The sequence below is a fragment of the Erithacus rubecula genome, assembly GCF_903797595.1.
Source record: "Erithacus rubecula genome assembly, chromosome: 3".
In the NCBI taxonomy this organism is placed as follows: domain Eukaryota; kingdom Metazoa; phylum Chordata; class Aves; order Passeriformes; family Muscicapidae; genus Erithacus; species Erithacus rubecula.
The window spans coordinates 146148088-146174122 of NC_136689.1; the positions used below are offsets into that span (position 1 = coordinate 146148088).

At 41.0% G+C, this 26035-nt stretch overlaps 1 protein-coding gene across 5 annotated transcripts in view; it reads left to right on the forward strand.

Moving 5' to 3' along the window:
• Positions 1-2787: 2787 nt before the first annotated feature.
• The window catches only part of CYRIB (CYFIP related Rac1 interactor B), a 75682-nt gene continuing 52434 nt past the window's right edge, over positions 2788-26035 (forward strand). For all 5 annotated transcript variants that reach the window (XM_079301139.1, XM_079301141.1, XM_079301138.1 and 2 more), the window contains exon 1: positions 2788-3050. The gene's annotated coding sequence lies outside the window, so the exon portion shown is untranslated. The remainder of the gene's footprint in view (positions 3051-26035) is intronic.

The window sequence follows — 26035 nt, forward strand, 5'->3', positions numbered from 1 at the left end:
GGCATTTAGCATTATAGGAACAGTTATGTTCTGTTACCAGTCTTTTATTCTGTGACACTAACTGACAAATACAGTCTTTAATTCTGTTTTACTGTTGTTGTTTTGGGGGGTTGTTTTCTTGGGGAGAGTTTTAATATTTATTTCCTGGTAATAATATTAATATTATTATTTAATATTTATTGATAGCCTAGTAAAATAATTTTGCATTCATAAGAAGCGGTTAAGAAATTAAAAGTGAAGGCAGAACTAATAGAGAATTGCTGTGTTTTTTAGTCATGCAGCATTTTCCACAGTGTTCAGTAATTTTTTATGCTTCAATTATTATGTGGGATGTGGATGTCTTAATGTGCAGCTGCTGTTAAAGCATCAGTGATGCTCAGTATCTGGGCATTCTTGTCTTCTGAAAGATGTGAGATCCAAATCAAAGGTTACAAAAACTTGCAATTTTGGAGAACCCTAAAGAGTACATATTATTATAAACCTGCCCATGGTTTTGGTAGGAAATTTTTTATCTAACCCCACCCTGCCAAGCCCCGAGTGCTTTATAATGTTATGAGAAAAAAACCCTGTTCATCCCTGAGGCTGGTTGTGTGTAGTTCTTTAGTTCTGTGTAGCAGGACAAAGTTCTGTAGTATGACAGGTGAGACCCCCTGGCAGAGACCCAAACAGTAACGAGTTCAACATTAACTCAGAGAACAATCCTTCTTCCTTGAATTCAGTTCAGTGGGACCTGGATCATCTCCTGCCTCACACACAGACTTGTAAAGCTCTGTGGACTTTAGAGAAGATGAGGATGTGGTAATAACCTGCCTCATCTCAGAATGGAGTGTGCATCAATTCACACCTCAAAATTTGTATCCACTGTAAAAAAATCCTTTCTCTGGCAGAAGTGAAAAGCCATGTCAAGCATTTGTTCAGCCACTCACACACACACAGACAGAACTGGAACTTCTGTCATTCTGCTGAAGGTGCTTCTGTGAAAATCCTTTTTCTATCTTCTTTGACATCTCCTCTGTTTGCTGCAGTCTGTACAAAGCAATCAGAGCCTCCAGAGCTTGCCTGAGCACTCCCCTTTCCCTGCTTAGGTGAAGGCAGTGGGCAGGTATGTGGTACACCAGCCCTGGTCTTGCCTGACTGCTACCCAGGGACCAAAACTCAAGTGTGGTGATTTCCTTTGAGTTCACCAAACAGGTTTTGCAGCTGAACTATACTCACAAATGGCTTCCTTCATATCCCAGGATACTCTTTGAGCTAAAATATTTTAAAGTTATTATATTCAATTCATATATCTTGAATTCTAAGTTTATCAGATAAAGTCAACATATATATAGGTATGAAAATAAAAACAGAAATACACCGACATATAAATAAATCTCTGAGCTATTTTCCATTTTTGTGCTTTCTCAATTGGCAGTTAACAAACTGCTATCAGGGTTCTGTGGTTGGACTGTGAGGTGGTTGGTTTGTCTCTTTCAGATTGAGAAACACCCTTTGATCACAGCTGTATTCTAGGTAACATTAAGGAAAAAACCCCCAAAACCGAGGCAGAACAAAAACAGCAGAACTTATAATTTTTTCATTCTAAATAGGTCTATGTGGAATTTTACTAGAGCAGCAAGCCCTAAAACAAGGTATTAGAGCAATCCTGCTTTGGCAAATTTATCCACAGCAGGAGAAGCATTTCAGGGTGTGCATTGTCTGTGTGTGGAGATAGCAAAATCCAGGGTGTGATATGGAAGGTGAAACCTTCATAAAATCAGAGAATCACAGAATATGCTGAGTTGGAAGAGACCCACAAGGAAGACTGAGTCCCAGTCCTGGCCCTGTGCAGATAGCATGTAATTAAGTCCTTGGGATGTTCTTAAAGTATGCTTTTGTGTTGAGAGTCATTTAGAATCATTTATGCTGGAGAATGCCTTTCTGATCATTGAGCCCTTCCATAAACCTGCCACTAAACCACGTCCCCAAGTGCCACAGCTACACGTCTGTTAAACACCTCCACTGCTGGTGACCACACCACTTTATGGGCAGCCTGTTCCAATGCTTGACAACCATTTCTATTAGGATTCTTTTTCCCTAATATGCAATCTAAACCTTCCCTGTGCCACTGGAGGCCATTTCCTCTAGGCCTGTCTCTTGTCACCTGGGAGAAGAGACCGACCCCCACATGGCTCCTTTCAGGGATAGTAGAAAGCCATCAGGTACCCCTGGGGCTCCTTTTCTCCAGGCTAAATAACCCCATAACCCCACATGGGGTTTTTTTCTGATTTTTAAACACAGCGTGCATGTCTTTTGTGTTTCTGAGGAGGTCGAGGTGGAAAGTGTTCCAGGATCAACAGGAGAGCAATGGTATGGGGCTCTGGCAGTGCTCGCTGAGGGATGGAATTTTCCACATTTCTTTTATTATTTATTTTTGCTGTGATCCACCTGGGAAGACATTTCTGAACGGCTTTAAGCCAGCAGTCCCACTTTTCCCAGAGAAGGAGCACCCCATCTCCCTTCCCAAGCTGGCTTTGCCAACAGCAAACACTTTAAACCCCCGAGGCAGGCCTTAAAAAGCGCCAGAATCACGCGGCTGGCTCAAGGCGCGATGGATAATGTTGATTGAGTGATGTTAATGAGCTGTTCCTGGGGGGCTGCGGGGAGAGCCGGCCCCTTTAAGGGGTTGCCCCACTCTCCGCCTCGCCCGCCCGCCTCTCTTTCGCCCTCCCGCCCGTGCCCGAGACACTCGGAGTCGAAGCAGGTGCATGCGCAGTGCGCTGGCGGCCGGGCGCGCCTGCGCAGTCACCTGCTGCTGGCGGCCCCCGGTACATCCGGGTCAGCGCACGCCCGCCCGCACGGCCGGTGCCCGCGGTGCTGTGCGGCCGCTCCCCCCCGCTCCCCCCTCCCCGCGCGCGCTCCCGCCGCCCGCGCGCGCTCCCGGCGCGCTCCCGCCACCCGCGCGCGCCGCTCCGTCGCTGCTCCGGCCGAGCGGGGGAGGCGGCGGCTCCGGCTCCGCTCCCGGTCCCGCTCCGGATCCCGGTCCCGCATCGCCGCGCGCGGGCGGCTCGGTGAGTGCCAGCGGCGCGGAGGGCGGGAGGGGCCGGGCGGGGCGCTCGCCGCCGCATCCCCCGCCTTCCCGCGGCGCCGGCGGCGCGACCCCCGCCCCGTTCCCGCGGGGCCCCCGTTCCCCGCCCGGCTCCAGCTGTTGCTCTGCCCGTTCCCCCAGCGCTTCGCAACTTCTCCCGTCCCGCCGCCGCTTCCCCCCGCGCTCCCGGAGGGGCCCCGGGCGCGGGGAAGCGCCGCCGCTGCTCCCTGTCCGGGGGAAGCCCGCGGGTCACCGGGCACCGGCCGCCCTGCGCTGCCCTGCGCTGCCCGGCGGCTCCTGCCCCCGGCGGGCGCGGGGTCTGGTCCGCTCCCGGTGCGAGCGCGGGCGGCTCCCCGGGATGCAGGGATGGAGTGACAGTGCTAATGGATAACGGGAGCGGCGGGAGGGGGAGAGCTCCTGAAGGGACATCTCAGCCTTTCGGAGTGTGGCTGAACATGCAGCGGGTGGAGCGGAGCACAGGGATCGCTGCAAATTTGTCACGGTTAGGGTGTATCCTGCAGGTTGGTCTGCAGCGCTGTGGTGCTGGGGATGTAATTCCAGGTGGGGTTAAGTTGAATTTGGAGTCTGTAACAGGAGAGTGTTATTTCTAACCTATTCATTATGTAGCCGATAAAAATCAAATTTTAATTGCATTATAATTTTCTCCCGTGTAATTCGAGAATAAGGATGCCTGCAACTTAATTTTTTGTTACTTTTTTTAATCTAGTGTCATATCTCACTTGGTAAAAAAATACAAGAAGTTTCTTCACATAAACATTTGAGACCCCAAAGAAATCAAGAGACTATGTGTTATGAAGGTTTTTGAAGATTTTTTGGTTTTTTTTTTTCCTTTATCTCTTCCATAGCGTAAGCATCCTGGATCTAAAAGTCAGCAACAGTGTGACAGCTGTCATATTGCTATGATAGTGGAATCTTACTAGCATTTAAAATGTCATTCTGAGTTTCTGGTAGCATAATATAGAAATACAAGTGTACATTAGCATGTATGCTAATCCTCAAACCAGTAAAACATTTTCCAGATTGATTTGATAATCTGGGTTCTTCCTTATTACTGTTTCCAGTAGTAAAAGTTACAAAGTCTCTTTTGCTCAAATTCTCTCCCCCTCTCATTGACACGGAATCTTCTTTGTGCAGTGACTGCTCGGACTTTAAGTACAGCTTTTTAGCTGATCAGCATTTTCTGTTGTAGGTTGTGGCAGATTTGGGTGTTGGACAGTAAATAACCTGAGATTACTGTTGTCAAGGTTGGAACATGGATTCAGACTTAAAAGGCTCCCTCTGACAAATACCTTTATTTAGCAAGGTGTGTTGTTTTACAGAACGTATCTTTGGTTCTGTGTGGCAGGCTTAACAGCAAACCACATGAATAAGATACTGCTGTTACATGAAGTTTGATTGTTTCTTGCCTGGCATAGAGAGAGTATTCTATTGTTGAAACAGAAGCTTTGAGTAGGAGAGAAGATAGCTTTTTATCCCAGTCAGACTGTCAGATTTGTTATTGCATATATTAGCTGTCTGAGAGCAGGGGCTGTGGAAAGAAGTGATCCCAGGATCTGCTTTAAAATATCCCTGTCGAGAAGTACCATGATTATATGAAAATATGGAATGAACTTGATCCCATCTGTTATACAACTTCCATTTGTCATCAGGTGCTCTAGATTTTCTTCCTTGTTTGCAGTTTAGCTGGGGCCACCTGAGGGGACAGATTATAGAAGAGTTTGTCTTCTGAAAGTCTCTGCCTCTTCCTGTGAAACCTTCCTAGCACTGGCTGTGGCAACCTGGTGTCAGCCAGTTTTCTTCTTACATACAAAACTATTCTATCCCTTTATCTGGGTTTGTGTGAGTCTTAATCTCAGGATAAAGAGCAAAAAGGAATCAATTTTTATTGTGTCTATCAGTAGTTATATATATTTGCAAAAGAATTAATTGTTAAATTAGTAGAATGCAATAGTTTAAAGACACTTATGGGGGCACCTTAAAGTCTCACCAGTGCTTACTAAACTCTTGGAATTAATACTGTAAAGAGACAGAAGGGTGGGGAATATTTGTATTGCAAACTACTGAATTATTGAGTAATACAGTAACAGAAATTGTCTCTGTCATTTGGAAAAGCATATGTAGGGGCCACTTTGGATTTCTGCAGCTGCTTTGGCATGGTAAACATAAATGCAGATTATTTTGCCTCTTGCTGGGTAGCTTGGAGAATCCAAACACACAAACAGCCTGCAGTCCCCTTTTTCTTGTTCCTGCTTGCCAGCTGGGGGCATAGATGGAACCAGTGCATATCTTGATGTAAAAGAGACAGGCAAAATTAAAGCTTGTGTGCAAGGAGTTGGATTTGTTTTTTAAGCAGGTTTGTGTGTGGCTGTTGTAGTTAATTTGGTTGGAGGTTTTTAGGAAATGATGGCACTAGTGTAAGTCAAGGTTGTCACCTTTGCCTGTCCTACCTAAAGGTTTGTTCTCTTTAATTATACCAGGAGTTTCTGTCATTGATGTAGATGGGCATAAGTTGAGAAGAATGATTCCTGTTGGTTACAGTAATGTTAACTACCCTGAAGTACATTACTAATCGATTTTTTGAGACATGTAAAAATGTTTGAAAATACATCTTCAAAGCTGAGATATTTTGAGTGTTGTCAAATTGCATCTCATGGATTATCAGCTGTCAAGCAAATGTGCTACAGGCAAGGCATGCAGTTCATATGAATGTGTATGTGCTGAATCCACACAAGGCTTGAATGTCAGTGCCAGCTCCAGGATGCAGAGAGTCATCCTGGTAGTCATTTTGGTCCAGCTGAATCCCTCCAGTCTGTCAGCATGGCTTCAGAGGTGATGAGAGTTCAGGACTGGGGATATGAAGGCAGCTCTGCTTGGATTGGAGAGAGCTAAGCACTGGGCTCCTGAAGCACTGGCACACCTGAAATACATGCATCAGTTAGCTTGGGTAAGAATTAATGCAAATAATTTTCCAGCTATTAATGTTGGCCACTTGTCCGTACCATTTGATGTCTTTTCTATTCCCATTTGTTTATGTATCTCAAGAGCACTTTTAAATAAATGGATGGTGCTCTTGCATACCTCTTAAGTTTTCCTTTACTATTAATCTATGACCATATAAACTTTCCTTAGGAATATCAGTATTTTCTTCCTTATGGTCATGGAAAATTTAACACCTCTACCCAGTGTAGAGAAATCTGCATTTCTCTTCATGCTTACAAAGACAGGGACTTATTTGATTGCCTTGAATTTCAGAATCTCTTATAAAATCACCTCTGTTTCCCCCCATCTGTGATTCAGGAATGTTCTCTCGAGTGCCACAAGTTGGCTGCTGCAGCTGGCAGAGTGTTTCCAACTGTCTAAAATTTGCTGAGAGTAATAGGCTCTTACATAGGCACTGTTTTACATTTGCAGTTCCAGTGCTTACTGGGGATACATGTATTGCAATCATATAAACAGCAGAGCTTAACAGAAACCAACAACAAACAATGAGCAGTTTTAGAATTGACTAGGTAAAGCTGAAACTATTTTTAACTGCAGTACTTTCTCCTGTGTTCCCCATCCCCTGTGGTTTTAATTGCATTCTGCTTTTTAGAAATGGCATTTTGTCCTCTCTGTCACATGAAAAGCTGATGTATAGGGAATATCTTCACTGTGGAAATAGTGAAACTAGTTACAGGCAAAGTGTAATTGAAAGGTGTAGGGAAAATGCTGCATTCTTTGGCTTTTCACTGATGATCATTTGAATTTCAGAATGCTTGTAAAGCAGTCATGGTTGTGAGGTAAGGGTTCAGCCTGTCCTGCTCAGTCTCATGAACTCAGATCTGTTGTTGCAGCCTTCATTGTCTGCTTATGCTGCCCTCTTAATTTACTGTCACTATTGAATATGGTGATATTGATGAAATGTTTAGTAATTTATTTCTGGTTAACTCTGACAATGTTAATGCTGTCCATGTAATTGATTTGTAAAATTATTTTTGATTCCAGACTTACTGTCTTTGAATGTTCTTTAGGATTGCTTTTTCAGCACCTAGAAAAAAGAATTTTTATTATTCTAGTTCTTAAAAAAGTATTGACTAATTTTTGTGTCTTGGGAAAGGCTGTTGTTCGTCTTCTTTGCACTAACCTGAAGTTCTGATGCTGCATTTGGGCAATCTGACAGACTAAACCTGCCAATTTTTTTTCTACTACATGAAATCATTGTGGGACTATAGGAAAAATTGGGGACTAAATACCTCTGCAACGAAGAGATTGTACTTATGTACAATCTTCAAGTGTATAAAACTAGTTTTCTGTAATAATGTTTGTATGGGAGGATGTATTTTTGTTCTTTTACTCCCATTGAGTGAAAATGCTGTATGGTTTGTGGTCTTGATTGCTAAGTGTTGGACTGATTCTCTGGCTTATATCTGCAGCACTTGGGATTCCCAGGTGGTCCCTGTGCAAACAGTGTGACTGGGTCTGGGACAGCTTAGCTTGTGAGATTTGAGTTTGTTCAGTTTGGTGTGGCTGTGGCTACAAAAATAGCATGCCTTGCAAAACAGGCCTTCTGCCTGCCACCCACACCAAACCTAAAGCTCCATCCTGTAGGCAGTTAATACATTTATCTGGGAGGCTGATTCCATCAGCAAATGCTTTACCTGAAATTGGTGTCCACCAGGCAAAAAAAAAAAAAAAAAAATAAAATCTTACATTGGTAATCACTTTATACATAAGAAAGTACAGCAGAACACTGTCCTAGATACATTTTTAAAAGCACTTTTTACTTCAGACTACAGGGCTTAAATGTTCCCCAGTAGCAGGAGGCAGTTCTGTGAGCAAATGCTGTTTAACTGGCGTAGTTCAAAAGACTTAAATTCAGCCATGAGGCAATTCTGGTTCTCCTTCAGTACTAGATGATTAAATTAAATGGAGTGTTAGCGTGAGTAACTTTTTCTGGTGTGCTGCACAAGGTAATAGATGAGTTCCTAGGAGCCCTGGTTGTAAATTAGGTGACTGGAAAGCCCCGTTTCTGTGGCTGTAGCAGTTGAATAACTTCAAAAGTTAGATCTAATTACGTATTCTCTCAGTCAGATGTGGCACTGGATGATGGCTCATTCTCCTTTTTATTATAGTAGTCTGGAGGGTAACATCCTCCTGGAAACTGATTTCTTGCCTTTTTGTGTTGCACAACAAAGGTGTTTGTTTCAGTCTCTGATGTACAAATCAGTTTGACCTTCTACTGAATAAAAAACAAAAAAACAGACAGTTTTCTGAATTCTAGCACCGTTATTCTAGGAAAAAAAAAAAAAGCTGTAAGAATTAATAAGAAATAGATTCATAGCAGGTTTTTTTTTATTTTATTTTGGAGGGGCTTTTTGGGTTTGGGAGGGGGTTTGGGTGGTTTTTTTGTTTTGTTTTTCTTCTTTTTGAGAGGGGGTAGTTGTTGTTTAAACAAAACCTTCCTGTTTAGCGTCCTTGAAAGTGAAAATTCTTAGGTAAACTGCATTCTGGGCATGAAAAGACATTTCATTTCTTGTTGTATATGCACCTTTTATGTGCTGAGACATACTGTTACTTGAAACTGTTCCCTTCAAAGGTGTAAGTGAAATAAGTAACCACTAGACTTCATGAGGCTTCATTTCAAAGATAAAATTGCTGACCTTTTATATAAATGAAGATCATACAGACAAGAGAGCATTGTGTAAGGATTGCTTATGGAAGCAGTTAATTGATTCGGAGTTTAGATTTCCTGCTTCTGTGTGGGGAGATGTGAATTTGTCAGCTGAACAGGCAATTGAATTGTAATGGTGGGTTTGAAATTTTTTGCTATGGCTACTTTGCTTGTTCCCATGTATAACTGACTAAAGTCATGTTCTCCTAAGCATTAAAATATTAAATGCTTACCTTTACATCTCAGAGAATTAATTCAGAACTGAAATTATTTTTAGCAGGTGTAATAGAGTAGCATAATCTAGTTCATATCTCCAACTTTGAAGTTTGGATGGCAGTCCTACAAGAACTTTGAACTAGTGTAGCAAAGGACAAATTGTTTTCTTGTCTCTTCTGAAATTTACTATTTTAGCAGTGTTTAAAGTTCTTACGGGGAAACTCACCATTATTCTGGAACTTTGGCTTCTTAATAAACATGGGTGGAATTGTGTCCTGGTAGGAAACTCACTGGAGGTGTGACTGACAGTAGAGTCTAGTAAATGGCAGTGTAAAAGTCTGTTGATTAAGACCTAATATTTTGAGTGTGACATAATATTGATGTTAATATTGTGTCAGGTTTTCAAAGGAATTTCAGTCAAACGACTTCAGTAACTGCCAGAAGTGAAGCTTGGGAACAGATGTTGTAACGGGAGTCTTAAAATTTGACAGCTCTTCAAATAACTCTAGTGTGTCTATTCTTTACAGCAGAGTGCTTTTGCTGATGCTTCTCACTTTCCTTTTCTCCCTGTCCAGAATGGGCCTCAGTTTGACCCCATTTCAATCCTATGAAAACTCATGCTCTAATAAACATGTATCCAGGCAGCGTGGAAGAAGGACTGGGTTTGGATGGAGAGGAGAGATGGCAGTTAACTCCGAGGATTAACTTGCTTTGGGTTGAAAGCAAGGAAGAATATGAATTAGAATTTGGGAGTGACTTAGGCCCAGGTTGCTGATGAACTAGCAGAGAGTTGGGTTGTGAGCTCTTTGCTGCCTCTCACCCAGCATCTTGGGGATATCAAGGAAAATGAAGATTTGCTGGACAAAGAAAATGCATGAAAGAGAGCTGATGGACAGGAGTAGTAAGGGAGAAGTTAGGATTTTGTAAAGAATGCAGATAGGTCTGTTGGACAAGAAACTTGTGATGGTAAAAGTAGAGTTTGAAAATCTGTAAGGAAGGAACTACAGTGAAATGAACGGTTTTGTCCATTGCCGTTAGTAGCCAATGCGTCTTCACCACTTTAGCTTAATATGTGTCTCTGAGTGGTAAAAATTGGTGTTGTGAGCAAGTGGTTCTGATTCTGGTCATGAGGTAACTACAAGAATGAATTGTCTGGGCTCATCTCCTGGTTAAGAATTTATACTGTTTGTTTGTGAAGCAGTGCTCAAAAGTCCAGAAGTTGCAGAAATCAAGCAGCCATGAATCGTAGGCCTTTTCTTCCCTTAGTGCCTTGCTTCATCCCCCCGTGTCTGGTGCTAGTTCTGTCAGTGTTCAACAGTGTGTCTTCATTGCTTTAGACTGCACCGTGCTCTTGCTCATTGCTCCAGAGAAGCAGTTAATTTCCTCACGGATAGTCTGGTGCTGCTTTCTGTAAAGTTATTTATTATCAGAAGGGTCTAGTGAGAGAAGGAAGTAGTTTGCTTCCTATTTTACAGGAGGGGTGAAGGCATGGAGAAGTTAGTTTTGCATGGTTAGAAACTACTGTAACCTGACTCTTTTTAGACTGTTTTACATATTGCAGCCACATCCCCATAGAACTTGCTACTTTTCTCTTACTATGATACCCTTTTAATAAGGAATTCTAGCGTCACACTTCCTACTCGTGTTTGCAGTCTCTTTGGGCATGTAGCTGCCCTGATCGAATGCCAGAGCAGGGCAGTGCTCCCTGCCCTGCTGGTTATTGCAGCAGCTGGACATGGCCATTCAAAAAGGCAAAGTTGTTTCTAGTTTCTTCTTTTGTAACTGTGTTGCTTGCTCAGAGAAATGAGGAAGTGTTAATTCTGGCATTGTGTGACTCTGGAGAACTTGTGCTCTGGTGTTAGTCGCTCCTTTAAACATCGGTGCTGATGCATCCCTGCTCTGTACTGTATTCACACAGCTTTAGGGCCAAACTGGCACATGGTGTAAAAAAACACCTACTTGGTGTTTAAGTGTTATGGAGAAGTCGCAGCCTTATTAACAGAATTATGGGCAATGAATTCCTTTCTCTGCTTTATGAGGGAAGGAGAGATGAGCTGTTTTTTCTTTTTCAGGTGGGAGTCTCTCAGTTGTCCACATTGCTCAGCTTCTCTCTTTAATTTGACAGACAGTTCTGTCCTGCTGTCACCACTGCACCCGTAAGTTCTTTCTGTTTTACCCTTGTAGCTTGAGCTTCCTATAGAAATGAAATGCTATCAACCAAGGTAAGCAGTGTAAAACTGCTGTTTCTTCTGTCAGGAGTGGTAAAAAAACCTTTTGCTACCTTTTTGGAGTTTCTGATGGTATATGTGTGTGGATTTTTAAATTTTTTAAAATTTACTTTTATTTTGAATCATGCTCATAATTCAGTTTTTCTTGAAAACTCCTTTAAGAGAAATACTATGAACTAAGTTTATTTGGGTTAGAAAACTATAAAGTTTTTAAAAAAGAAGGAAAAAATGTTCATTCCTTGTTAAAGACCATTAACCTCTGCTGGTCGAGCTGTGATGTTTTGCCTTTTCTTACCAGACCTGCTGTGTTGGCTTATGTTCAGTTAATATTTGGCTGACCAGCTTTTCAGATTGGAGGACTAGAATTACTTCTGCTATAGAATAAATTTAGTGGAAACTTGCTCTCTTGAAAGTGTGACATTCATTGTTTGCAAATCTCTCTTCAGTCTTAAGTTAGAGAAGGGAATGATCATGGGAGTGGTTTTAATCTCAAAAGTCAGTCTGGGTTTCTCAGAAGCACAGCTGGCTTCTGATGTGATATTGGGAATGTGACAAACATTGATGTTCAAACCTGAGGTACTTTTGTGTGGAAAAGGACACATAAACAAAGATTTTAAACAATTAGAACCTCAGATGCTGTTTCTGGCCTTTTGTAGGCTTTTTGTCTGTTTAGTTATGTTATCTGTCAGCTCTGCCCACCTTTACCTCTGTGGGTGGATTTATTCAATTCAAGTCTCATCAGTTCAAGTCAGAATTGTAGTGGCACTTTATAAAAGAACATGAACTGCAACATGCTGAAGCATAGCTACGTGTGGGTGAGTCAGGAGAGAGCTGGAGTAGCAGTACTAAAAAGAAAAGGAAGTAGAGTCATGATAAAACTTAATTTAAAAAGGAAAAAAAAAGCAACCAACCTAATAACAAAAAGCAAGTCAAAAGCCACCTGTCTCCAGAGGATGGAATGCAATAAAGTCATACAGTTTGTATGGTGGTTACTCTCTGTGTGTAGATTTTTGTGTCTGTGTAAATCTGTGACACCACACGTGCACTCATGTGCTTGGTGTGTCTGCACACTGTGCTGTACTCACCTGGATTGTGTCTCTAGACACTACTCAAGCAGGGCAGTTTATATCCAAAGCAAATTTGAGCTGATGTAGAACCCACACGTCCTTTTTGGAAACTAATATTTTAATTGCTGGTCAAAATACTTCTGTGATTTTTGAGCCCCTATTCTGGTACACAAGGCTTTTCTTATGCTCATGTTCCATCTGTTGAGGGCAGGTCCTCCCTGCCAGGGGCAGGCATGCACACACTCCCTCATCAGGGCACTGTGTGCTGCTGACAGTTGTCAGGAAATAAAAAATGCTGTGTACAGTAAAGTTTGATTTCTCACAATGCATTGGGTTTACAACACTGCCAGAATGGTTCAGCATAATTTTGTGGTTTTGATGTATGTGCCATAGCTTCAGTGAAGGAACTAAAAATCACTGACTAAGTTCCAGTAATTTGTGTTTAGCTTCCACGCTTACCTAGCATTTACTTCCTCAGAGAACATGTCATCTTTGGTCTTATTATTTTAGCATGTTAAAAAAAAGCTGAAAGTCAAACGATTTCTTTAAAATGAGAAGGACAATTGTGCTTAGAAATGGTCTATTTCCTGGTTCTGAATCAGTGTTTGAAAAAAGAGCCCTACAAAAAACCAACCAAATGTATTTATTTGGCAAAATGTTTTTCTCTGCAAAAGGACTGGTGTTTTGTTTTTGTCATGTGTTGTAAAAAAGCACAAATTTCATTTCACACTTCAACATGTTTCCTCATAACTTAACCATGAGAAAGATAAGCTATTTTATGTTGGTACTTCAGCATATCTCTTTTCAAGGACAATGTTCTATCTTATGCTAAAACTTTTAAAAAGTCCAGGGACAGAAGAAAATGAAGACAGTGAGTGTAAGCCTTGTTAGATATGTCTGAGCAGTCATCATAGGGCTTTATAAATACCCTAATTCTTTGAAGTGCTTGTCTGTAGTTTTTTGCTTGATTTAAAAGCTGGTTTATTTAGGTTATTCTTTTTTCCCCTTGCCTTAGGCAGTCCCAGAGTATGAATTTCTACACCTCATCTGCTGCCCTTCACTGAAGGGAGGGCACTCGTGAAAGCATTTTCTGTCTTCTCAGGCGGTGATTGTGTGTAACATCATCTCTGCCTCGCTGCTGTCAGCTGTGCTCTGCTTCAGAAATTGCTGAGGCTGCTGTTGCAGGGCTGGCTGCTGTGGCAATGTGGAGGCTGTGTCCTGCCTGCAGTGCTGTAATAGAAGGAGCTGGGGCTGGGGTTCATGCTCTTGTTTTACATCTGCTCAGATGGTTTTGCTCTCACCGCTCTGTCCTTCCTTATCGTCCTTTGTTCAGCACTTACGTAAAAGGCTCTTCTTGCTTCTGCTTCAGGAAATATCTGACATAGGCAGCATTCTTTGTTTTCTTTTGCTCTTACCAGCCATACTTTTTGCTGCTTTATGCTTCCCCTCAATGCTACTAAGCCAGAAAGTTTAGCCTGAACTTTAACTGAAAAGAGCTACTAGTAGAGTCTAATTGAGTAATACAGTAGGTCTGGTTGTAATCCTACTTTTTTTCATTTAGCATCATTAATATTTGTAATAATCTCTGCAAAGCTGAGGCTAGAACTGCCTGAAAAGGAAGTTGTTTGAATTTTGTGTTTGAACTTTCCTTTTTTCATAGAATGGTTTGGGTTGGAAGGGACCTTAAAGATCACCTAGTGCCAAGCCCCCTGCTTGTGATGGAGAACCTGTTTATCAGTTCTGAACGCAGGCCCAGTCAGGCCAGGAGTCCAGAGAGGTTTTTTTTTTGGACTTTGCTTTAGAATTGGGGGTGGCTTGTTGAATAGGACATGGCTTCATTTCTTTCTTTCTTCTTTTTTTTTTTTTTTTCTTTCGTCCTTTATGCTGGTTCTCAGGGTTTCTCAGTACTTGTAATTGGGGCAGACTGTAGTAGTCTGGTTTGCATTTCTGACAATGCTCCTTTTGGGTCTGGGTAAAGTTTATAGTGCAGAAGCAAACTTTTCTTCTTTGTGAGGAGCCATGAGACACTACTTTTTTCCAAAGCTGTGCTTCCAGAAAAAAATCAAAACAAAACAAAAACTTACTTTTGCAGTGAAACTGATCTTCAAGGTCAATACTTCAAACTTCTCTAGTATCATTTGAGAAGAGCTAAATTCAGCATCTGCTGCCTGAGATTTTGCAATGGAATATATTTATGCATTTCTTAATAATATGGCAGTAATTCTGAAAATCTGTCTTGACTTTTGTCATTTTTCTTGAACAAATTTGAAAAAGACAATGTTTTTTTCTTAAACAGATGAAGTGAATATCCTTCCCCCTCCAAATTTTGTAGGTTGCTTACTAAAAGAAACCTGCAGGGGAAGTTTGGCTCTGACACAGTAGCTGTGTCCTCAGCCTGGAAACTTATTAGTTCCTCCTTTGCCTGTAGTACCTGTGCCAAGTAGTTGACTCTCTGTACCTTACAAAGTGGGACTGATTTAATCTTTAAATAGAAATGGTATGGTCATGGTTTTTAAACATGCTGCATTGTTGTTTTAATAGCTAGCTACAAAGAAATTATTTTGGAAAACACTTGTGAAGGTTCTGCCCCAGAACTATCCCATCCTAATGAGACTTGCACCTCTTACTATTGGCTTACATATATTTTGTCTAACCTGCATTTATAGAAAACTGCAGCACATATAAAGATTGAAACAGTAATATCAGTACCTTTGACTTACCCAGAGCAGAAAGGATAAAAATGTGTTATCTGGTCTATTTGCCTGGTAACAGGGATCAGTTCTATCTGTTTGTCATATTTATAAGAAAATGATTATATTTGCATTTGTCTCATGGCCCAGCTTCTGACTCACTGGAGGGTTTGGATAGAAATGCATATTCTATTGCATAATACTTGTAAGCATACTATTTATATTACATCAATATAAAATATATATTTAAACACATGATATTAAATAGTCTGGGATATGCAAATAATCTTTTCAGAATTCAATAGATGGAGTATGCAATAGAAGCAGCTGTACTAGCTGATCTGAGATACTCTTTAATTTTTTTTTAAGCTGCTCTAATCCCAGTTGCTTAATTGTTCTGATCATACAGGTGTGCAGGGTAGGTGATTTGAAAAGGTCCATCTGTTTCAGTGTGATGAAATGAACTGCAGTTGTCTATTGCATAAATAGAAGTAGTAATCTAAAGCTTGGACTTACTTAAATTCACAGTTCTGCTTGCCCCAGCCTGTGTTCTGGTTGGGTCACACAAAATAGGCTTGTGAAACTGGTCCAGACTTCAAACAAACAACTTTAGGGCTTGTAGTAGTTTTAACCAGTGAACTTACCCATGTTAGCCCAGTGATGTTGCTGTTAGTAGAACAGAGGAAGTAAGGCAAGAACTGTTTCATCTCTGGCAGTCATGGCTTAAAAGATTTTATTTAAAGTGCTAGAGAGACCAAAGGAAATAAATACAGATCTTAATTTTATACTCTTGAACTTGCTGTGTAAAAAGGCTTTGTCTTTATAGCTAATTGAACTGTCTGATTTCTCCCATGTGAGGGTGTTTGGGTTTGTTGTTTTTTATTTTTTAATGCAGTAAATAGAGTAATTTGTATTCCAAATGAGGAATTTGTCTGCATTATTCACTCATAAATGTTAATGCCTTTCATTTATCTTGAAAATCCTTTGACAAACTTGTCTGGCTGTGAAGAGCATCAGGTTTTGCTTCTAACAGGAAAAAAAGGTGTGCAGTTTTCATGTCTGACACAGCAGAAGATGAGCCAAAGAATTGAACTGTGGCCTTTGACAGTTCTGTATCTTCCCCTGAATGCAAGGCTTTTTTGTTCAAGGGATTTTTTTTTTTTTCTTCTACCATGGCTTTTTAGCTTTCTAAAAGGAGTTCTAAGGATGTGACTCAACCTTGCAGAAGGAAGGAAATGTGAAATGTAGGCTGCTCTCCTGTTCTGAACTTACAACAGACCTTTGCAGAGGGCTCTGTATTGTTGCTAAATAAGTGTGGAACTGCTGTACTGTGCATGACAGTCAGGGAGAGCACAGCAGTGTGAGTGTTCTGGCTTTTTGGAAAAGATACTGCATGTAATGACATCTTGTGTGTCACTACAGCAAAAGTAACCTACCCCCCTCCTTTAAATAATTTCAGTCCAAAGGAGTGTCAAATCCCCTTCTTCCCTGTGTTTTTGGTTGTAGGAACAAAATGCTCTGTATCCTTGCTGGTCTGAGAGGGGAGTTTGAGGTGGTGGTTTCAGGTTTGCTGACCCTTGTGTGCAAACAGAAGTGTGGACAGGGGATGATAATACTACTGGTTCTCCATTTTTACAGATACTTTAATCACTGTCACTTGAGAGGTCTGAATATGATTATTTCTGTCATCCGTTGTTCCAAAATAAATTTGTATTCAATACAAATTTAGAAACCAAAGTGATGATCACAAATATTAAACTTCTTGGTTTATGGTCTTTGTCTAAAAATAGTATGCTAGCTAAGGAACAGGAGGTGTCTTTATTCCATTTTTTCTAATGTAGTCCGTAGTTTCAGGAAAGATACCTTCTTCATGGCATTACTGTAACTGCTTTTGTTTTCCCCTGAATGGGGGATGGGCAACATACCGAAGTAAAGTTTTATAGTAAGTAAAAAAAAACCAAGAAAAAACCCTCCAAAAAGTCAGCACAAATCACTATTGGTGGTACCTCTGAGCCAGAGGAGAGTCTTGCACAGCCATAGAAGCAGTTTCTGGTAGCAGCTGAGGAGAGTGGTGATTCCCAGTGTTTTGGCAGTGGGAACAAAAGTTTGGGAGGTGACTGAGACCTGGTTGGTGGCTGATCCAGGACTTTTGCTTTATATACTTGTTCTTGATATTGTGCTCCCGTTTGAGACTACAGGGTAAGTGAAAAAGGGGAGACCTTCAGGGAAGTGGAAATGGAAGGAGAAGGGAGGTAGAAGATTGCCTTTGTTAAAGCTGCAACCTTGTGGGCTCCATGTTGGATTAATGATCTGTTCAGGTGCCATTTAAAAGAATACAGTCATCCAGGGCTTTAGGAATAGATGAAAGAAATTCCTTGAAGCTTCTGTAGGTCAGTGTTTTTCTAATAAAGGTTGAAGAGTGCAGATGAGCCAAACAATGAGACAACAAACCCCACCATACCATCACTGCCTTCTGCTTGTTTGCAGAGACTGATACATGGATTTCTCTAAATGGTTGACCTAGTTTCTTGGCCAGAAAATTAACATATATGTCTGCTTTTTGTAAAAGCTGATCACAGACCAAGTTGATGTGTAAGGTTTATGAAAATCTTAGAATGTAAATCAAGTTTACTAAACTGAATACTTTAGACCTTGATTTTAAGGAAATTGAGAGACAGTGTGATAAAGGCATATTAAATAAATGATGTAGCAGAGGCTGACAGAATCAGGAACTTTTCTTCCCAGCACTGGAAGTTGGCACCTGGTTATCAGGCAATATCTATAAAATAAATCTGGCTCTTTTCCCCCCTCCCCTCACATAGCCCTAATTGGGCTGTGGCATTTGCTGTCACTATTGGTTGGTGAGGCTGAAGATGTTCATCTCAAATGTGCAGGGGTAACTTGTAATTCAGGCAGTCTCTGCATTACCTCTGAAGCAGTCCCAAGGATATTTATACCTGCTGTTGGATTAGGTGAGTGCTTGGTGATACATGTGAGTATAATGGGCAATAGTCTGTGTTCAGTGTCAAGGTCATCTAACATTTAAAGAGAAAATTCAGGGCTTTTCTTTGTCTTAGGATTTTAGCAAGTATGGAGACAAAGGATATTCCAAGGAAATAATCTTCAGTTACAATGAGGGTATTCAGCTTTAAGTAATGGTGGATTTTATAACTTCTGTGAAAATAGGAGCATGTACTTATTCTTGTATCAGTGCTGAAAATCAATGTATTTAAAGTTAGTGGTAGTGCTGGTAGTGATACTGATTGTGATTTTTTTTTTTTTTTTTGATACCAAAAATAGAGAGTGAGGGAAGCCAATCACCTTTTGTTATTAAAGGCCACTAGATACAAAATCCTGTACCTTAGGACTACTAAAGTAGTCCTAAGTCAGTATCTCATATAATTCCTGTGGTAGTCTTCTATATAAAAGATGCTGAATGCATGTATCACTTTTCAGGGTGGAAGGTGATTTTCTAAAGCTGCTGACGTGGGGCTCTAATCAATCCCCCCATCACCTACATCCTGGCATCAGTTAACTTGTTTGCATTTCTGCTCTGCAAATCCTAATTTTTGTGAGTGGGTTAAGCTTCAGTTGGAGTATTTTTATATTTTTTGCTACTGTGTGCAGCAGGAGAGACAGATTAACCTGCTGAATGGAAAAGAAACAAGTTCTCCCTCTTTTGCTTGTGTGAGGCTAAATGAGGGCTAAGGAAGAAAATACTTGTTGGTTGACAGCTACTGTAATTCTCAAACACAGCTGCACTTACCCTGTTAGTCTTATTTAGTATGGAATTGTACAATCCTGTATAAAGGTAGTGCTGTATTTATTGTGTGGTTACTTTTTCGTGCCATAGTGTTTTAGTGTTTACTTCGTGAGAATACTGTGAAAACTTAATTGTTGATACTGATCTGTGTGAAACGGAACTTGATGGGTATTGCTGCATGAAAGTGGGGTTTTACTGCTAGCAGATGTAGTTCAGAGTTTTTTGTTATAGTGATTCCTGTTTGTATTTAAAATACAAGAAATACAAAAACACAGTTTGTGTAAACTGACTTTTCATAGCTATTTTGGCGGCTTTGCTTGTTTTTTGTGATGTTAATAGCCTACGTGTAGTTCAGCATGCTACATGAAAAAATGAAGAGTCAAGGTGCAGCAAGAACTTAAATAATGTAACACAACCAACTTCCCACGACACCACAGTTTCCTACCCACCCCCAGCCCCCCAGCTCCACCTTCTCTCTGCTGTGGGTTTGATTCCCCCACCCCAGTGCTGACTGAGGGACCCTGCACTTCCTGTGTGGGCTTGGAAAGGTGTTCTGTGCTTCCCAGGCTGGGTCAGTGACAAGCTGTCTCTCCATCCCATCACATCTCCCGGGGTCATGTCCTCATGGTACAGAATTGCTTGAGACTCAGGTCAGTGTGGGAGGTGTCAGGGGTGCTGTGGCCAGCAGTGAGCAGCTCTGGGCAGTGAGAGAAGCCAGTACTGTAGTGGGAGATTCCTCTGCCAGTGCCAGTCCCATGGGGACATTTCTTGGACCGTCCTGGCTGACTAAGAAGGAATCCAGTACATCTCATCAGGCAGTGGAAGGTCTCCTGCTGGGTTCCCAATGGCTTGGATGTGGAGGGCTGCACAGTGTCTGAGTATGTTGCTGCCCAGAGCAGCAGGAGGTTCAACAATGACAAGTGCAAGGTCTGGAGCATGGGTCCAGGCAAGCCCTGGTGTCAATGCAGGTTGGGGGATGGAGGGAGAAAGAACTGGGGGTGTTGGTGGATGAGAAACTCGACATGAGCCATAAATGTGCACTTGCATCCCAGAGCCAGCATGTCCTGGGCTGCATCCCCAGCAGCAGGGCAGCAGGTGGTTCTGCCCCCTACTCTGCTCTCATGCACCTCATGTGGAAGAAGTACTGTGTCCAGCTCAGGAGAACTCAGCACAGCAAGGACATGGACCTGTTGGAGTGAGTCCAGAAGGGGCCCACAAAAACAATCAGAGGGATGAAGCACTCTTTCTTTAAAGGCAGGTGGAAAGAGCTGGGATCATTCAGCCTGGGGAGACCTTAGAGCACCTTCCAGTACCCAAGGAGAACTTGTAAGACAGATGGGGCCAAACTTTCAGCATGGGCCAGTTGCACTAGCAAAAGAGGCCAGATTTAGAACTAAGAAAGAAATGTTTAGCAATGAGAATAATGAAACACCAGCACAGATTGCCCAGGGAGGTGGTAAATGCCCCATCCCTGGTAGTGTGGGAGCCCAGGGCATACCCTGGCCTCTTTGGGGGTCTCAAAACCCCCCTGACAAGGGTCTCAAAGACTCCTGAGTGAGACCCTGGTGTCACAGGTGCTGAATTCTAGCCCCTGAGGGAAGTTTTCAGCACAAAGAGAATGGAAACAAGCTACCAAAATTAGTGAAGTGTAAATTAGATTGTTAGAACATAGATAAATAGACTTTTGGGAATGTTTATGATAAGAGACACGTGGCCAAGATGGAGAATTTGGGGGGTTGACACCTTTTCCTCCTTCTCCGTGTCATCCATGTTGGGTGACACGTTGGCACTCTTGGATTGGATGGGGTCAGGGTTGGACCATTTAATAAAATGGTATTGTATTGGGAAAATTTTGTAAACATGTAATATGTAGTACAAACTATATAAGATAAGCCCTGCCTTCACCAGAGAGATTCCACCATGGATGCCAGGCTGAGCAGACCCTGCTGGCCAGGCAAAAAGTCCCTGAGATAAGAAACAATAAACAATCCTTGGAACAAGAGAAAACCATCCCCAACAATCTCTCTCCAGCTGCTTCAGAGAAAACCAGGGTTTGAACCACCTGCATGTCCCTCTGGGGTGATCTCGGGGCAAAGGAGAAACCCCAGACTGGGACAGGTGGGTTCAGGGCCAGGTCTGAGCAAGCTGATTAAGTTGAAGATGTCCCTGCCAATGGCAGGGTGTTGGAGTAGATGACCTTTAAAAGTCTGTTCTAACCCAAACCATTCTGATTCTGTGCTTCTTGGCAGGAAGTGATGCATTGGGAAAATGTGTTTTGAAATGTTTCTCTGATCTGGTGATGTGTGTTGATTTTGCATTATGCATTCATGGTCTGGGTTACTTGTTTTCATCTTGCTCTGTTGAGTAGTTCAGACTCAGAAACACAATTTAAAGCAAGATAATTTTTGGACTTGTGAATGTTTTGATCTGTTGTGCAGCTTTTGCCCTCATTTACCATTAGGAAAGAAGCAGCAGTTGCACAAACAAAAATGTTTAATCTTCTCAACCAGGAGAACTGAAATGAACTTTTTTCCAGCTAAGAATGATAAACAGTTTGGCCTAATCTGAAGTCCATCAGAGGCAGTCAATAACATGTTGTCAAGGAAAGCTAGAGTTTAACTCATACTCATTATGCTTTATATATTCTCTGTGCTGACAGGGAAAGTAGCCTGGGAAACTGTAGGCATATGTATTGCTGGCAGTTGTGGAATATCCTTAAGATCCAAGGTACTGTTGATTTGCATTTCATGTTAAGCAAAAGTCCTACCAAGAAGTTAAGCAGGACATCCTTCCAGGATCAGATTTCTTTCAAGCCAATGCTGTATTTCTGATCCTGTCAGAAATCTGTTCCAAATGTGATATGTCTCTGCACTGTAGCCATTATTTAAGACCTTGGTTTATTAACCTGCTGTCTCAAAGCAAATTTGAGTTAAGTATCAGTCTCCCAGATAGTGCTGACAGCCTGTTTTGTTTAAATAAAATTAGGAATCACAGTCTTTGTAGTTGTGTCATATTCACAAAGAAACACAAACTCTAAACTGTATCTTAGTATAAAACTGATGTAAATTGTGCATGTAACTGAAACAGTAATTTGGCAGTATTTGGAAGTGACTTTTTTCAGCTTGCAAGGATTTTGATTGCTGAGTAGCAGCTTTTTGTGTATATGTGTAAAGATGAGCAGGAAATGATGTCCCAACTGCACAGAACATTTTGCTGGCTACTGTTAAAGTAACTGGCACAGTCCTGTAAAAGGTGTCTGGGGGAAAAAAAAAAAAAAAATTACGCGTAGCAGCAAATTCTTTTTGCTGTTTTCTGTATTGTACAAGGAAAAAAATATTTTTTTCTTCTTTTTATCTCAGTATTCATTAAGCATAACTTGGTTAGACCTGACTTTAGACATCTACATATAAAACTGTCTCATGAGAATGGACTGTATTTTTCTTCTCATGATACGGCTTGAAGTGACATTAAGTAGAAGGTCTAGGCTCAGCTGTATGAAAGATAAGGTGGAAGGTTAGAAAAAGGAGAAGAGAAACCAAACTAAAACTCAACTGATAATAAATCTCTGGTGTGTAAACTCAGAAGATAAGACAGTCTCACTGGGTATGTGTTCACTGTGGCAGAGCTGACAATCTCTGTGGTGTTGCAGTCTTTAACAAGTAAAACCAATGGAAAGAAACCTTGATTTATTCTTAGGAGTTGGGAGGAATTGTGTTGAATAAACATGAAAAGTAAAACTGAAATCTGTTTGAGGATGTAACTGTAACTTGTTGACTGAGTGTCATGCTTTGTGTGAAGGGCTTTGTGTGCCTAGGCTGAAGCATTGGTGTGGATGGCAATGCCTTTGGAATTAAAGGTGGTTGATGAAAGTTGCAGTTTTAACTCTAATTTATAAACAAGAAAGTTGAGATTGTTTTTAATCGTTAGATGGTGGAAAGTTGTGTGTACAGCTGTTAAATCCTGGAAGTACTTGACAGGCAGAGCTCCTCTGTTGTAACACAGACATTGATGGAGTTTTGACTTTGGAGAAAAGACAGCCTGCTACATAACCTGTAACTACAGCTGCTTTCTTGGAACCAGTTACATCATTTACAGCATGGCTGTGTGTTCTCAGCATGACAGCCTTCCCCCCTCCTGATTTTTATAATTTTTTAAAAATTTCATTCTTTCTCAAAGCTAACCTTTCTGTGCTGTACAGCAATAAAAGATAAGGGGGGCTGTGATAAAGTGGTTAATATTGCCTCCTACCACTACCTCTGTTCAGTAGCTCCTTCTAAATAACTTTGTAGTAGTTATGTTCAGAGTTTATTATTCATTATGTTCATTTTCAATTTCAGCAATTTGAAGTGTCAAAACCTTTTATCTCAAGGCTTTTCCTCTGATGGTATCAGGCTTGTAAGAAGTAGCAGTAATTCTTACTAATCCAATTTCAATAAAAGGTTGTCAGTGACAGGTTACTTATGGGGACCTGAATGGGTTGTGCCTGTAACTGTGCTAGGAAACTCCAGCATCCTTCCTGCTTTTAGATATTCTTCAAGGAAAGAAAAAGCTGGCAGTTCATGCCAGTTATTCTTATTTTTGTTGGGAGGAGAAATGGGCATTTTCAGGTCTTGTGACAGAAGAGACCTTTAAGGTAGGAGCACTTACTGTCTTGCAGGTACTTCTTATATGATATCCTCCCATCAGAGTTGTGAAGGCAAATGCTTTAAATAAAAGTTTGGAGATAAATTTAATCCTGTGATCTTTGTCACAAGCAATCTTCACTGTCAGAGATCTTCAGGAGTAACATGAGATTGATTTCCCTGATGCCTGCCTTTGAATTCTGTACAGTTGTGCCAGTTTAATATTAGTTTTGTATATAGAATGTAGTTTTGTATGTAGAATATAGTGGGAGACTCCCTTCACCTACAAGGATGTATAGAATTCACCCTTTTTCTTTGCCTGTTCATATATGTACCACAAAATTGCCTTCACTGTTTGTATGCTGTCTCCTCACTGAAAGCATCCAGGAGTGGCATTCCTTGATTTTTATCTCTTTTCTGCCATGGAAAAGAACAAACTTCCAAGACTTCTTTGCCAATTAAGAACACTTTTCTGCATTTCTTTGAAATTATAGCTATCTAGAGACAGTGTAAATGAAAGAATCTTTAAAAGTAGAAGTACATTAATCTAGACTAACTAAATAGATACTGGGATTTGCTTAACTTCCCCTTTTAGTCAAGTAACAGTGGTAAGCTGAAAGCCTGCCTGCTCTTAACTGTGATACAGTACAGCTGTGAAAACTAATGTTTGGAGTAGTTCTGAGTTAAGAGATTTATAAGAGCAAGGCTGGTAGTTACAGATACTTTTTCATTTTCCTCTCAGGTAAGTGCAAAGTTAATTCATATTTGAATAATTTTCCCCCAGACTTGCTTCCATATATAAAGATTTCTCCCAGACTTTGGCCTGGTCTCTTCTCCTCAAATAGTTGTACGACAGTTTTTTGTTTTTCTTAACTAAGTTATGGATCTGGAGTTGCTTGTTCTTTGCCTTCAGATAGGGAGGGAGGAAATATGTACGTGGACAGGTTTTGGTTTCTCTGATTTAGAATAGTTTCTGTTTTAGCCCCTGAGTATCAATTCCATAAATAGGGAAAAGTAGACTTGGTTAGAATTTTTGAAAGCGGAAGCAAAGTCTTAAGGATCAGTCATTTCAGAAGTGCTCACTTTCTATTAAAGTATCTATTTTTAAAGAGTAAACAGGCCAAAAGTAAGTTTTCTCTTCTTCAGCACACTACAGAGAAGGCTGAAAGCTATGAATTTGCACGTTGGGAATGGTGTTTATGGTGTTGACTTTAACCTGTGTTGCAACACTTGAGTGCTTTACTGATTTGAATATGCCTGATAACAGTGCTTGCACACCAGAGAAACCTGTCCAGGGTGAGGGAGCAGGCAGCTTGATGACAGATTCAAAGTCAAGAGCAGATGATAGAATGTATTAAAACACTGTTAGTACTCAAGCTTTCAAAAGATTTCATAGTTAAGAAAACTTTTATGGAGCTCTAATTTCTGATGAAAGGTAGCAGTAGATTCAGGTTAAAAAAATAACCTGTTATATTGCTCTCTGTAGAGTATGTGTTTCTGTGTGTTAACTTAAGAAGGGTGCTGATGTGGCTGAGTGTAATTTAGAGCAATTTTTATGTAAAGAGCACATGATGTTTAGGGTTGTTTTCCTCACTTTTTCCCCCATTGTAAATATCTAAAGTAGTGTAATATGTGAGATGTATATCCTATATTTAAGTTTTTTATTTACTTATTAGGACGTACAATGGAACTTTTACAGTCATAAACTTGATAGTATGAAATATTAATTCAATTTAAACCAGAAATTCTAGAGTTGTCCTGTTTTGTGGGTGCAAGACAGTGGCTTTGTGGGAACTCATAGTGCATTGACTGTAGTGAAAAACTTCCCATCAACAGCAGCATTCTGAAGAGTAGAAAGGATCAGGTATAGCCACCTGTGGGCTGGTTTCTGTCTGTGTCTTTTACTGTCCCTCTCCCCCCACCCCTTTTTCGTTCCTATCTGGTCTTAACACTTCATTTTGTGTATCTTTTGAACTTTGGTGTCACTCTGTGTGACTTAATTCTGTTTTGTGTGCTAGGGAATGATCCTGTTTGCCCTTCCCCTGCTCTTGCAGTCACTCATCTCAGAGGAAGTAAAGTGTTCTGCCTTTGGGCTGGCAGAATTAGGGCTTATTATGACAAAGAGTAGGAAGAGCTGCAGTTGGAAAGCTGCTTGAGAATCACTGCCTTTAAGCAGTAGCTTTTATTGTCTAGTAGAAAAGTTATAGCTCTGCTTTCTGAAATAAATCTGGTTCAGTGGCTTGGCACCATCCCAGTGTACCTTTTTGGAACAGTGATCCTTGACATAAGCTGAAGCTCTTTCCCATTCCAGGCAGAGTGCTCAGTGGAAGAAATTTAGAAGTCTGTAAAATAGTGTTTGATAATTCCTTCTGATAATCGAAACTTTGGTAGTGTGTGCAAGAGTTTAAGGTAAGGAATGAGTTGTTACTGTTGTATTCAGTATTAACAGGATGTGATACCTTTCAGGGTGAGGTCTGTGTGCTTGAAATTACAGGTTTTGTATCTACTTTTCTGATGCATTGTATTTGCTGGTTTCAAAGTAGGAAGAGAAAGCAAGCTGCTCTTGCCCTCTGCTCTCTGTTAGGAATGTGACACGGAACCAGAGTTAGAGATTCCACCTTTCTGAACTATCCTTGTTTCTTTGCCTGGTTCTTGAAAATGTTTTTTCATGGTCTTGTGCTGTTTAATGACTTCTGTTTTGTCATAAGCAT